At 43.9% G+C, this 12,520-nt stretch overlaps 2 long non-coding RNA genes across 8 annotated transcripts in view; one reads left to right on the top strand and one right to left on the bottom strand.

Annotated features, from left to right (window-relative positions):
• The window catches only part of LOC146544580 (uncharacterized), an 86,746-nt gene that overhangs the window by 73,238 nt on the left and 988 nt on the right, over positions 1-12,520 (top strand). The window contains exons 2-3 of one of the 2 annotated variants that reach the window (XR_014882268.1): positions 6,332-6,437; positions 7,586-7,675. This is a non-coding gene — a long non-coding RNA (uncharacterized LOC146544580). Of the gene's footprint in view, positions 1-6,331; positions 6,438-7,585; positions 8,894-12,520 lie in introns of those variants that run through there. The other variant, XR_014882267.1, reaches the window with a different exon arrangement.
• LOC116216418 (uncharacterized) overlaps positions 1-12,520 on the bottom strand; it is a 112,247-nt gene that overhangs the window by 1,908 nt on the left and 97,819 nt on the right. The window contains exon 7 of one of the 6 annotated variants that reach the window (XR_014882265.1): positions 2,291-3,768. The exons of the other annotated variants lie outside the window; for them this stretch is intronic. This is a non-coding gene — a long non-coding RNA (uncharacterized LOC116216418). The remainder of the gene's footprint in view (positions 1-2,290; positions 3,769-12,520) is intronic. 6 annotated transcript variants of the gene reach the window in all.

The following is a 12,520-nucleotide window of genomic DNA, read 5'->3' on the forward strand; positions in this document are numbered from 1 at the left end:
AATGTCCTAATGAGGCAAAAAAAAAAAAAAAAAAAAAGTGCTAATCAACTGAATCAGAGAGTTTAGCAACTTTGCATTAAATTAACTTGGGGCTTTGTACATGGCTTCCTAAAGAAGTTGTCTTCAATATGAAAAATAGTAGGTAACCCTAGTGCTATCAACTCCAAATGCCTTGGGGCAGCGTAAATAGCCTGACTTTGATGTCCTGAAGTTTGAATACTGAACTGTTCTTTCACAGCTTGATCCAGTGACCACAGAAGTCAGACAGAAACATTTCTGATGACTCCAACAGGTCTTGACTCAGGCTTTTAATATTGCTTTTTCCACCCTATTTAATATCTGGCCTCATACAGCTCAGTTCCTGTAACAAAACTCCCAGGGAATCTCATTCTGGACAGTATCTGACTTCTGCCTAATTTCTTAGAAACAGCAAGGTCATTTGGTAGCACTGTTGAACTCAAAACCTAAAGACTTGTGAATATGCATCTTCTGCAGTAAGATTCTATATAGACAGTAAGGTTCTATAGAGTTTAGTGGGCTATTTTTGGCTAACACTGAAGAACTGCAGTGAGTACTTTCAGTTCCAGTTCCAGTTCCAGTTTGTGAGATATGCATATCTTTTTTTGAAAGAGCTAGGCAAATGTTAAAATACTAAGGAATACTAAGTGCTGCAGAATCAGGCCTGTGATAATCTCTCATGTTGGGAGCATGTTCTGCAATCGTCCACTGGAAAGAACAACACCGAAGCCCAGCAGTTAATATGCTGAACTGAGCCCTTGCAGTTGTGTATGAGGACTGCTCTGAAAGTAATGACTCTTATTTTATTATGTTGGACTTCAATGTCAGAGGCAAATTTTGGTGGTATGGTAGCAGAGGGTGAACCTTCCCACCAGTATTCCATTACATTTTGTGGCCATGTGACAGATGGAAGCAGAGGGACATTCTGACAAATTGGTGTCTGACATAGAAGTGTGGATGAAGCAGAGCTGTGTCCCTGAATTCCTCCATGCAGAAAAAAAAGCTCCCATTGACATTCGTCAACGTTCAGCCTGCTGAACATTGATGGTAACCAAACAGTGGACGTGAGCATAGTGAGGCAGTGGGTGGTACATTTCTGCAGTGGTGAAAACGATGTGAAAGACAAGCTGTGCTCCAGACAGCCATGCACAGCTGTTACACCATGAAATGAAGAGCGTCTCAGTTGATTCATCTGTGTGAATTGGCTAATGGTGGTGACTACGTTGAAAAATAATCTTTTTGTAACAGAGAATTTGCTCTATCAAATCGTGCTGTTGTGCTCTTTGTAGCTCTTGTAGTTTCCACAGAAATAAATAAGAGGCATTACTTTCAGAGCAACCCACGTACTTGATTTCAGTCCAGCCCTACAAGCTGCACTGCATGAATTACTACAATTTTGCCAGCCTGAATTTCTCTCTGTTTAAGGGAAGAGGATAATAATTTCTTCAAAAAATTTTCGGTAGGTTCTTGTTTTGTTTGATTAGGACCAGTTTGCTTATTATTGCCCACAAAGCAAAAGAAATTCAAAGAAATGAGAATTTTTTAGACAGTGCTGTTAATTTGTTGATGGCAAGTTTTGCATTGGTAGTATAACAAACAAAAAACCACCGCTCCCTTTGAACCTCACTTTCTCCCTGCACATGGAGTGTTTCAGTTTCACAGTGTATCACTGATAGTGGAGGGAGGGGGCAGAGGGGAGAAGTAATGATTTTGGCAGCGACATCATTGTGATTTACTAAAATAGCAGCTCAGCAAATCTGGTTTCTCAAATATCTTGTGTTTTGCTAATTACTGACAGCTTTGTTTTGAACTGAACGTGAAACAATGTGGAGAAATGGGCAAGCATGGCCCCTGACTCACCACCGCCTGGCTGAGCTCGGCAGGTGGGAGCAAACTCTCTCCAAGAAGGGGCCCAAGCAGCACTCGCTGCCCCAGTTCTTCTGGCATGAGGCTGTGCAGATGGTTGCAAGGAAAGAAGCCCTGGGACCCGGCTATGAGGTTCCCCAAAGGGACTCTTTCCACACTGGGCTTCTGGTCCAGCAGGAACATGGAGATCTGGCCAAAAAGGGATGTGAAGCAGGGTGTACGACCCATGGGGTTGCCTGTGGGTACCCTTTTACCCAGCCGTGGTTTGCTGTGAGCAAAGATGAAGTGTGGGATGGCTTGGGGGAGCCTCTGGCTTGAGTTCTGTCCTGTGAGGAGACGTGAGGGGAACTAGCTGCTGTAGACCACCAGCGACAGCAGGCATCCCTGCAAGGGTCAGTTTGTTTACCTGGAAATACATCTTCGGGGTTGGAGGAGCCAGGTCACTTTGTCCATGTTTTCTTCAGACTAAGGGACCACATGTTGTGCAAAGCAGCAAAGTGCAAGACACATATTTGAGGGCAAGTGGAGCCAGAGTAGGCACAGTCCTCTTACATTTGGCATTCCCTGCTCACATGGGAATTCAAGCTGACTGCTGTCTCCGCATACTTGGATCTCCACGTACTTCAAGTGGTGTTCAGCCCACCTGGGTCAGCCAATGCAGAACATGCACAAAGTGGGGGTAAGTTTGAGAGCTGCACTCCAGGCGGAGGTGTTCTGGGCAGAAATCTGGGAGCTCTGTAGGTGTGGGTACCTGTTCTGCAGCTCCTGCCTGCACTAATATTCTCCAAGTGAACAAGAAGGAACCTTGGTACCAGAACATGGGGAAGTTCTAAGCTGGAAGAGATTATTTTGTATGCTTGCATTCATGTAACTGAAATATTCAGTGCTCCAGGAGATCTCAGGGGCTCAGAACAGAGCAGATCCTTTAAGGACCTCAGCCAGATAATGCTGTTTTCAAGCCAGGTTAATAAATTTGACAAAAGCAAGAGAAATTCTTCAATTTCAGAAGAATAGGCTTTATACCTATTTTAATGAAAGGATACTGGAATTAAAATATCCATGGGAAATGGTTCCTAAGAATCCTTATGTGGTGACAAGATATTGGACTAGCAAGACTGCTGGCTGTCTAAAGCCATTCCTGCATAAATGTGCTTCTAATGATCCCATGGCGACTTATTTTTGACCTATGTTTATTTTGTTGGGTAAATGTCACGTACGTTTTTTGTCTCTTTATTACCACTGGTTCACCAGGCTCTGTGCATGTGCTTGTGTATGCATAACACATAGACATAATTACACATAAGTCCTTTGGTGTCACTTTTCCCAGAGCAGTGTAACACTTGGCATATGAAATGAATTTGTATAGAAATAAAGCTACAGAGGTTTTTTCTTTTCCCAACCATTTTCTTCCTTTTTACTAGTATATAAGAGCAATGGAAATAGCAAGTCAGAATATATCTGTAATCATATGGCATGAAAAGAAATTCAATTTCAGAAAAAAATGCTGTGCTTTTTGTCTGCGTGCAGGAGGAAGCCTGCAAACTAGTACAGCACACATCAGAGATCCAGCATTTGTGACTGATAACATGTTTTGAGAAGCAGCAGCAACCCAGCCCCGGTTTGTCAAAGCTGTTTTGCTGCTGCCCTTCCCGTGAAGTTAACTGGAGCTAAGGACATGCCCTGGGAAATCAAGCCTAAAGCAGTGTGCTGGGAATGCAGGCTGCGAACTTCAGCTCTCCCACTAACTCACTGCTTGACCTTGAACACATCAGAAGGCAGACAGGAGTCCAAGAGTGATTTGGGGCTGTTTTTCCATCATTGGGTTATCCTTCTTTAACTAGCGTGTGTTTGTCCAATTACTCATCAGGATCTCATTTGCACAGCCTGAAACAAAGGGAAAAGGGATCCTGAATTACAGATTCCAAGTTGCAGTCCCAGAAACCTTGCTGACAGGCTTCTTCTCTCTAATGCAGTGCAGAGGAGGAAGCGTGGTTCTCCAAACTGAGATTTTACTGGATGAAGCCCCAAATAATGTTTCTGCTTCCAGCACCCCCCACCCCATCCCAAAGGCTGTCTCTTGGCCCTATGCTCCTGTGTATTGAGGTAAGGCAGCTCTCCTGCCGTGCAGGTGGAGAAATCCCTTGGCCAGACCTTGGTGGATCCTCCAGGCCCAGCCTCTGTCCCACGGCTGGTTCCCAGCACAGCACTCATTTCTGCTGGAGGTCAGTGCCTTGGCCTCCACACAGTGAAGCTGTATTTAAAGAAGGAAGGGATGTAAAAAGGAAAGAAAAGAACCCAAATGGTGGGATTAAAGAAGAGAAAAAAATTTCAGGAGTGCTAGGTACAAAGGGAGTTAAAAAAGGAAAAGGAGAAAGACTTGACTAGCACTGAATATTTGAATTTCTTTTGTTTGAGGTATTTTTTTAAGCCTCTGGGAAATGAGGAGATGTTTTTTTCTTTTTGTTGTGTATACATTTTTCCAATTAGAAGAATCTCCGCTATATATTTAGCACTATTTAGAAGGAAATGGGAAGATAAGGCTGCAGAGGAATGCTTCAGGCTAAAGTTAGGTTCTCCAAACTGGCTTTTGTTGTGCCAATGTGAATCGCTTAATAATTCATATTTCAGAATACATTAATGCAAATGATAATTTTAGCTTGCTATTGAATTTTTAAATATGCAATACAAGCAATTTATGTTTCTGTTCATTTTCCCAGGTAAAACTGTTTAGACATTTTTAACATATGCTTGGTTTCACTCATCATATATCATCCCATTGTTTTAATATGGGGTAATTAAAAATTAGGAGCATTGCAAATAATACATAGAGCCCTATGTTCATGGAAAAATAACATGGAACTGATATTCAGCCTTGCACATTGAATGGCAAAGATTTCTCAGTCGTGCTGCAGTAATAAAATGCCGGTGTGCTGTGTTTATGCAGATAATCTGTATCTAAATAGTAATTACTGTGATTAATCTGTATATGTCCCTTTCTTTATCTCTTTTTAAAATTTTTTTTCTGAAAAGTTTTTTTTATGTTACAAATAGTATTTGGTGTAGGAAGGACAAATGTGCAGTTCCTCTCCTGCTGAGCTGGCTAGACAATTAGAAGACTGCAAATCAGAGGTTATTGAGGATTCGCTTTCCTTTTTCCCTTCTGGAAACTGATGGTCAACTCCAACCCTGCTTCTCAGAAACCTGCTGGGAGCACAAGTGGCTGACAAATGGGCTGGACCCAGAGAGTCCACCGTGGGCTTTGCCAAGGGAGTATAAAGAGCTCTGTGCATCCTGCATTGCCCGGCAGCCCACTGGGATCCCCACTGTCAGTGGTAGGGCAGGAGCCCTTCCACTGTCATCCCTGCACAAATGGTGATGGCCCAGGAGTGTGCCACATGGTGGGGAAGCATTTAAAGGATCAGCTGGGGACAAGGGATGCAGCACCTTGCAGAATCTTGCTCTTCCATCAGTAGTGCATGCATCCTCAGGGGCACGTTACTGAGAAGTGAAATGTCTGTATAAAGGGCCGCAGGGTGAGAGGATGTCCTGAGGCCTTGCTGTCACTTTACTCTTCCTTCAAGTCCTCTTTCTCACCATCCTGACAGTGACCCCGAGCTCTGACGTGCCTATGGGGATGACAGCTTGACTCTCATTGTGTTCGAAGGACCACATGACTTCTCTTCCCCTCAGCTGAGGAGGGCCAAGAGCCCAACTTCCACACCTCTTGTCCTCTCCTGAAGGAGATGATCCCCCACCCTTCCCGCTTTTATCTCCAGGGCAACAGAAATAAAAAAGGTTTCTTTCCATCTCTTTTCTGGAATGGAAACCCGTCCTTTATGAGTGATAACAACGGAATGCTTTCCACAAACACCTACTAGCCTCTGGCTTCCACTTGGCCGTGACTGCTCAGCTGAGATAAAGTGGGAGCATTTCCTAGATACAAGATCTACAGGCAGATATGACCCATCTCACTGCTGGACCTATCCCTGAGCTCCCATATGCAAATCTCATCCTGTACTTAATCAAATATCATCCATCCGGGGTTGTGGGGGGAAGAAAAATGACGGTGCTATTAGAAAGGAAATGGTAATGAGAAGAAAAGAGATATTAAGGAAGCAAAATAATTTGTTACAAATTAATATTACAACCTGGGGATATAAATATGTCTGCTTATTGGAACGCGCATACTCCCCCTTAAACCATTGCTGGAAGCATAAAACTTCCCACTACATGCTGTATTGGTCAATGTATCTCTGTAAGAAGGTGCTTTGTATCTCTGAGGTAGCATAAGAGCCATTAGATGTGGGTGTTGCTATGGTAACTGCTCTTTTTTTTAATTGAATAGCATAGTAAGTAGTCTTGTAAAACCCACGAACCCGTAACTTGCTGGTGCCCTGAGGCAGCATTAATGCAAGCACCTTTTCTTTGTCTTATTTCCTTCCCACAGAGATGCAGGTATCTGAACACAAGCTACATCCGTGCAAGGCTAGTTACTGTGCCACGAGAACATGTCCAACTGCCTCTTAATAAAAGGATGATAAAGAGAAGGCCAGGTAAGATATACCAGATTTATTCCAAGGCACTTTGTGTACCATGGGGTTAGGTAGATAGAAGACTTCCTGTATTTTGCAGCTGAGAGGGATATCCAAAATCTTCTGCTACTGTTCTTTCACTTCCTTCATACATACATTAGGACTTTTACCCCATGCTGCCTGCCCCAAGCAATAGTGCTGTATTGCAGCCAATCAATGAACCATTGAAATGAATCCTTCTAATACAAAAGACAGGTTGGATTATATGAGTTAATTATATCGTACTATAGATTATCTTTAAGGTTCTTTCCAACCCAAGCTATTTATGATTTTATGATACCAGTTTTATTTGGTGTAAGATTTATTGTTTTTCTTTTAACATATGCCAGGTGAGATACTCTCCAAGTCTCCAAAATTTTCTGCTTATATAGTCTTCATTTTTCCAGAAGAGCAGTGCTCTATTTGACTGCAGAGTTGGATCACCCACCTGGATCTTGGATCCTGCCCATTTTTGCTGCTGTTCGTGCTTTAAATCATTAGCAGAGCATTTTTATAAACACAGGAGTACCTATCTTCTTCCAAGCAGGAGGCTATCTCCCTGGTTAAAATAAAATTAGTTTAATCTGGTCAAAGGCAGGAATCTTTGAGCTTCAGCTCCAAAACTTCCCTTGCCACTGCTGTCAGGCATGCCTTGTCACCATTTTGCTGTGGGATGCTTTGTACTGGCTGTCTCCCCAGTTTCAGTGTCCTTGCACATGGAGGTCTTTTTTGTCACTGCCAGGTCACTGCCAGGCTATACTTGACCTGGCTGAACTATCAGAAAGCTGTTAGCAGCCAAAGGAAGCAGGTGACCCTTCCTCCTTGCCCAGCCCTTCAGCCCCACACAGCTGGTGTAATTTAGGTGTGCTCAGGTCACTGAATGGAACACCTCACGGTGATGGCTTTGACGCTGGAAGAATAATTAACTGCAAGGCTTCTTTTGTTTGGAATTTTCATTTATATGTTCTCAGGGACAAAGTCCCCCAAAGTCCCAGAGATCCTGGGAATCCCCATTCAGGTGCTGCAATACAAGGATGGTGTTGATACAGATTTTGGAGATAAGCATGGTATGCTCAAGGTTTCCTAAACACCTAAAAGTTCTGCTTTGAACACTGCACATTATTTTTCAGGTGCCCTCCGTTCTCCCAGCATGGTTGTGCCACTGTGGAAAAACAAGTCAGCATGTACTGGGGAGATGCTGCTCTGAGCCTCCTGCCTGGGTATTGTGTTCAGTAACATTTTGATGTCAAATGAGAAGAGGAGAGAGAGAGAAATGATGCCGAGCAGAAATCGCAGCTTCAGACATCTGTTAACTTTGGGTATAGTAGAGGGGAGCTGAGCAGTATGGTCAGAGCCTATGGTGTATTAATTAGCAAAAAGTGAGCACAGTCACTCTGGTTGAAAGAGCTGAAGTAAACTTAGAGTGGTACAGAAGCCTGGGGTTGCTCTGTCATTTGGGAAGGCAGTTTCCCCTCTTCCTGGAGGAAGTTATGGTCTTTAATCAAAGGCAGATCATTTTCTTCTGGACTTGTTTTGCGAAGGGTGGCGAAGTCTTCTAATTTGCTTTTATTTTTTTTATTTTATTTTTTATTTTTTTCTGGCCCTACCTGGAAATGTCCTTTAATAGAAAAGATAGATTTATAAAACAGATAAAAAAGAGAAAATATGCACTTGAGGAGCCTGGGTTTGTTCAAGTACAAGCATGGAGAGCCTGAGTGATCTTCACATTCAGATTACAACTTTGCTGCAAAGGAAAGGTCACTTTTGCTTGTGTTCTGGGTCAGCTTTTTCTCTTTCGTCCCCTTGGTAAGATCTCTCCTTTTGTATTATTATGGATCTACCTTGGTTTTGAACTTTCTCCTTTATCTTTGCTTTGTGTGTGTGTGTGTGTGTGGAGAGAACTGATATTTCATCTTTTAAAAGATTTACAAGAAAAAGAAATAATATATGCACCACTGTGGAAAAGCATGTCTCTGTTCATACCTTTGCATTTTACAGGAAAATATGTCATTTCTTTCAGATCCATGAATTAAGATGCACTATTTTTTGCTGAAGGCTATTTTAAATTAGGCTAATAAATTGCTGCTCTCTGCCTTGCGTGATAATGCATTACATTATCTACTGATGTACACGTATTGTTTGACTCTAATGGTGTGGAAATTAAATGTTAGACATGGGCCAGATGTTCCTATAGATGAATATGAAGTATGACTCTGTCGTAGCTGAGTCTCAGTGGGAAAGAAGGGAGACTGGGAGGCTTTCTGAACAACAGCAATGCAATCCTAAGTGGGTCACCGCATCCACACCCATGATCCAGCCCTAACACTGAGTGTTTATGGGCATTATCACCCTCAGCTCTGTTACACTGCTTCAGCAAGAGCCAGTGCCTCTCTAATTTCAGATGCTTCAGTGCTCGTAAGGCCAGGAAGAGCGGCTCATAGCAATGGCGAATGTTTGCCATCCCTGCCAGGCTGACAGAGCAGCTGAGGGAGCATCATTGCCTGAGCTGCAAAATGTTCTGAAGCACTCCTTCTGCCCTCCCCCTCTCCCTTGTTTTCATGCAGTGGCTGAGGGGGCAAACAGATGTACATTACAGTGAATATTAATGAAGGTCCCCCACTGGCATCTCCTCTCTGGAGAAGAGCGGAGGGGAAAGGCTTACAATCTCCCTTGCAGGGCTAAATTACCCAGTGACTCATAATCTAAGTACTGGCCGAATGTTGCTGAACACGGGTATTTAGGATATTTGATAATGATGGACAGGGGCATTTTCAAAATTGGTAATGAGGCAGCTTTGCTTTGGGGATCTTCTGATTCACTACAGCTCACTAACACCTGAAAGAAAAAAAAAAGAGTCCTAACAATGAGATAAACTAAAGGTTTCTGTTCATATCTATGTTCATATTGTTTGTGAGATGGAAAGGAAGGACAGTTTTTACACTATCAAAAGAACAAACCAGGACTTGCAGAGCAGTGAGCGGGGGATGCATGGCTGCTTTCTTACAGGACAGGAGAAATAAGCATCCTCTCTGCTGTCAGCCCCACTGGAGCGGCTCCCTTTGGCCCCTGAGAATTTTTGTAGGCTGATCTGTGGCTCCTGGCTGGCAAGAGAGGGAGGGCAGTGAATGGCTGAGTGGGAGTGGCACCAAGGAATGGGCAGTGGAGAGCCTGGAAAGGGCTTTCATAGCCGCTGCTGCTGGACTAAGGGGCACTGGTGTGCCCTGAAGAGTCTTGAGGAGAACTAGCTGTGGCTGCAGCACTGTGCCGGATGCAGGCTTGTTTTTGTCCAGGCACCTGGACAAAATGCCCAGGCTCACCGAAGGCCAGGTGTGGTAAAGCATTACGTGTGCCATTCCTCCTGCTGCACGTGGCAGTCACCTCCCAGGAGCATCAAGCCCCAGTGGGGAGCTTTGGGCCAGCCACATCTGTATATCTTACCAGATCTCTCAGAGGCATGTGGTGTGGTGGTTTGAAAGTGGGCACATGCTGGTGGTGTCCATGGGAATCCCCAAAGGGAGACCAGTGCCAACCAGAGTCCCTGCCAGGGGTGATGCACCAGCACTGACCCCAGGAGCAAGACAGCATCAGGTCTTCACCATATGATTTTTAGAAAGCCAGGCTCTTTCTCCATTTAACTACAGTGTTTCTCAGGCTTGTCAGTGGCAGGCACCATCAGAGATGCTGAAGAATGTTTTCATCACAGCTAACAGAGGGCTATCCAGATTGCTCGTAACTGTTTTTAGCACAGTAAACATGTAAACTGAGTGCTTAGGGGAAAAAAAAAAAAGTGGGAAAAAAAAAAAGCTTGTCCTTGCAGTAGCTGATCATTTTTAATTAAATCTCGATCTATCAATCTGTTTATTGTGTAAGGGAGAGAGAACTAGACCAGAATGATTTAGGATGTGGATACTGTTGACATAGTTTACCTAGACTTCAGCAAAGCCTTTGACACTGTCTCCCACAGTATTCTCCTGGAGAAGCTGGCAGCCCATGGATTGGACAGGTACCTTCTTTGCTGGGCAAAAAAACTGGCTTGGAGGGCCAGGCCCAGAGAGTGGTGGTGAATGAGGTTAAATCTAGCTGGCAACTGCCCATGAGTGGTGTTCCTCAGGGGTTGGTATTGGGGCCTGTCCTATTTACTATCTTCATTGATCAGCTGGACAAGGGGATTGAAGGCACCTTCAGTTAGTTTACAGATGACATGAAGTTGGGAGGAAGTATTAATCCGCCTGAGGGTAAGAAAGCCCTTCAGAGGGATCTGGTCAGGCTGGATCACTAGGCTGAGGCCAATGGGATGAAGTTCAACAAGACCAAGTGCTGAGTTGGTCACAACAACCCTAGGCCGTGCTTCAGGTTTGGGACAGAGAGTCTGGAAGTCTGTGTGGAGGAAACGGACTTGGGGTGTTGGTCAACATTTGTCTGAACATGAGCAAGCAATGTGCCAAGGTGGCAAGAATGCCAATGGCATCCTGGCTTGGATCAGATATAATGACATCTTGACTTGTATCAGAAAGATTGTTACCAGCAGAACTAGGGATGTGTTTGACCCCCTGTACTCAGCTCTGGTGAGGCTGCACTTCAACAGTTGTGTTCACTTTTGGGCCTCTCACTAGAAGATGTTGAGGCTCTAGAGCCTTCCCTAGTGTCCAGAGAAAGGCAACAAAGCTGTTGAGGGGTGTGGAGCACAAGTCTTATAAGGGAAATGGGATTATTTAATCTGGAGAAGAGGAGGCGCAGGGGAGATCTTACAGCTCTCTACAACTGCTTGAAAGGAGGCTGTGGCAAGCTGGAAGCTGTCCTCTTCTTCCAGGTTTCTGGTGATGAGAGGGAATGGCATCAATTTGTGTCAGGGGTTGCTAGGAAAATCTAATTCTCTGGAAGAGTGGTAAGGTGCTGGAATGAGCTGCCCAGCTAGTGACAGAATCACTCTCTCTGGAGGTATTGCTGGGCAATACTGGCGGTAGAATGGTTGGACTATATGATCTTTAAGGTCTTCTTCAACCTTGGCGATTCTACGATTCTATGATTCTGCAGAGATGACTGCTAGTTCCACACCTCCACACAGCAGCTGAACCAAACTCTGCTGTTGGCATGGGGATACAGGGACACAATGGTCCCACCTGCACAGCTGTAGGATTCAGAGGCTAAGACCAGCTGACAGAGCAGGATGCTACTGGGAGGTATTATGTCCCCCCGCCTTACTAAACTACCCCAGCAAGGCGGCTGTAGCTGTTGTGAGATGGGCACCAGGGCATGGGCCCTCCACTCTTGACATCTGCAGTCCAAGGTTGAAGGGATTAGAGTTACTTTTTGGTCTTTCTTTAGGCTCAGGTTATTACCCTTTTCAGTGAAACTGGGCCCAAGTAATTTAAAATAGAAAGCTAGAGGGGAAGAGGAGGGTTATTTGACAAAACACGGTATTTACTATCATCTTTTCTCTCTCTGACTCAGTATTAGCCACACTGTTTATGAATGAAGAACAAAAAAAAGTATCATGACAGTTGCCAGTTTTGAATCCACTTTTGGGTCTGAGTGGAGGTGGGAGGAAGAGAGAATGGCATGCATTCATCTGCACTCCAGGAACAAAGAACCTCAAACCTGGAATTATTCCCTATTTGACAAAGATGGTTACATAGATTTTTATTGACAGAGCCAATTTAGCTCACAGTATAGTTCCCAGCATCTAAGCTCTTGTAAATCACCTGTAACTTTCTTCTCTTCCCCACCACTTTCCCAACAGTGAATGTTGTATTTCATATTTCACTGAAGTACCTAAGTTCAAGAGAACAAGTATCTTAGCCATGTCATAACATCTTCCTTAGTTATAGCATGGCATTTGGCATATGTATTAATTAGCAGTTCTGCAATTCACATTTCAAAGGGCTGTAGATTTTCAGTGGGAAGAAACCACAGCAAGCCAATAGAAGCTGTACGAATAATATATCTGAAGAAACTATCAGGTTTTCCAACATTCACACAGTAGCGGGAATTTTGGCTCAAGTACTTTTTGTTTACTGCAGTGGAAAAAAAGAATATTTATTCTTTATTCAGATGAAACTACTAAA

The sequence above is a fragment of the Meleagris gallopavo genome, chromosome 3, assembly GCF_905368555.1.
Source record: "Meleagris gallopavo chromosome 3, MGAL_WU_HG_1.1, whole genome shotgun sequence".
NCBI lineage: Eukaryota > Metazoa > Chordata > Aves > Galliformes > Phasianidae > Meleagris > Meleagris gallopavo.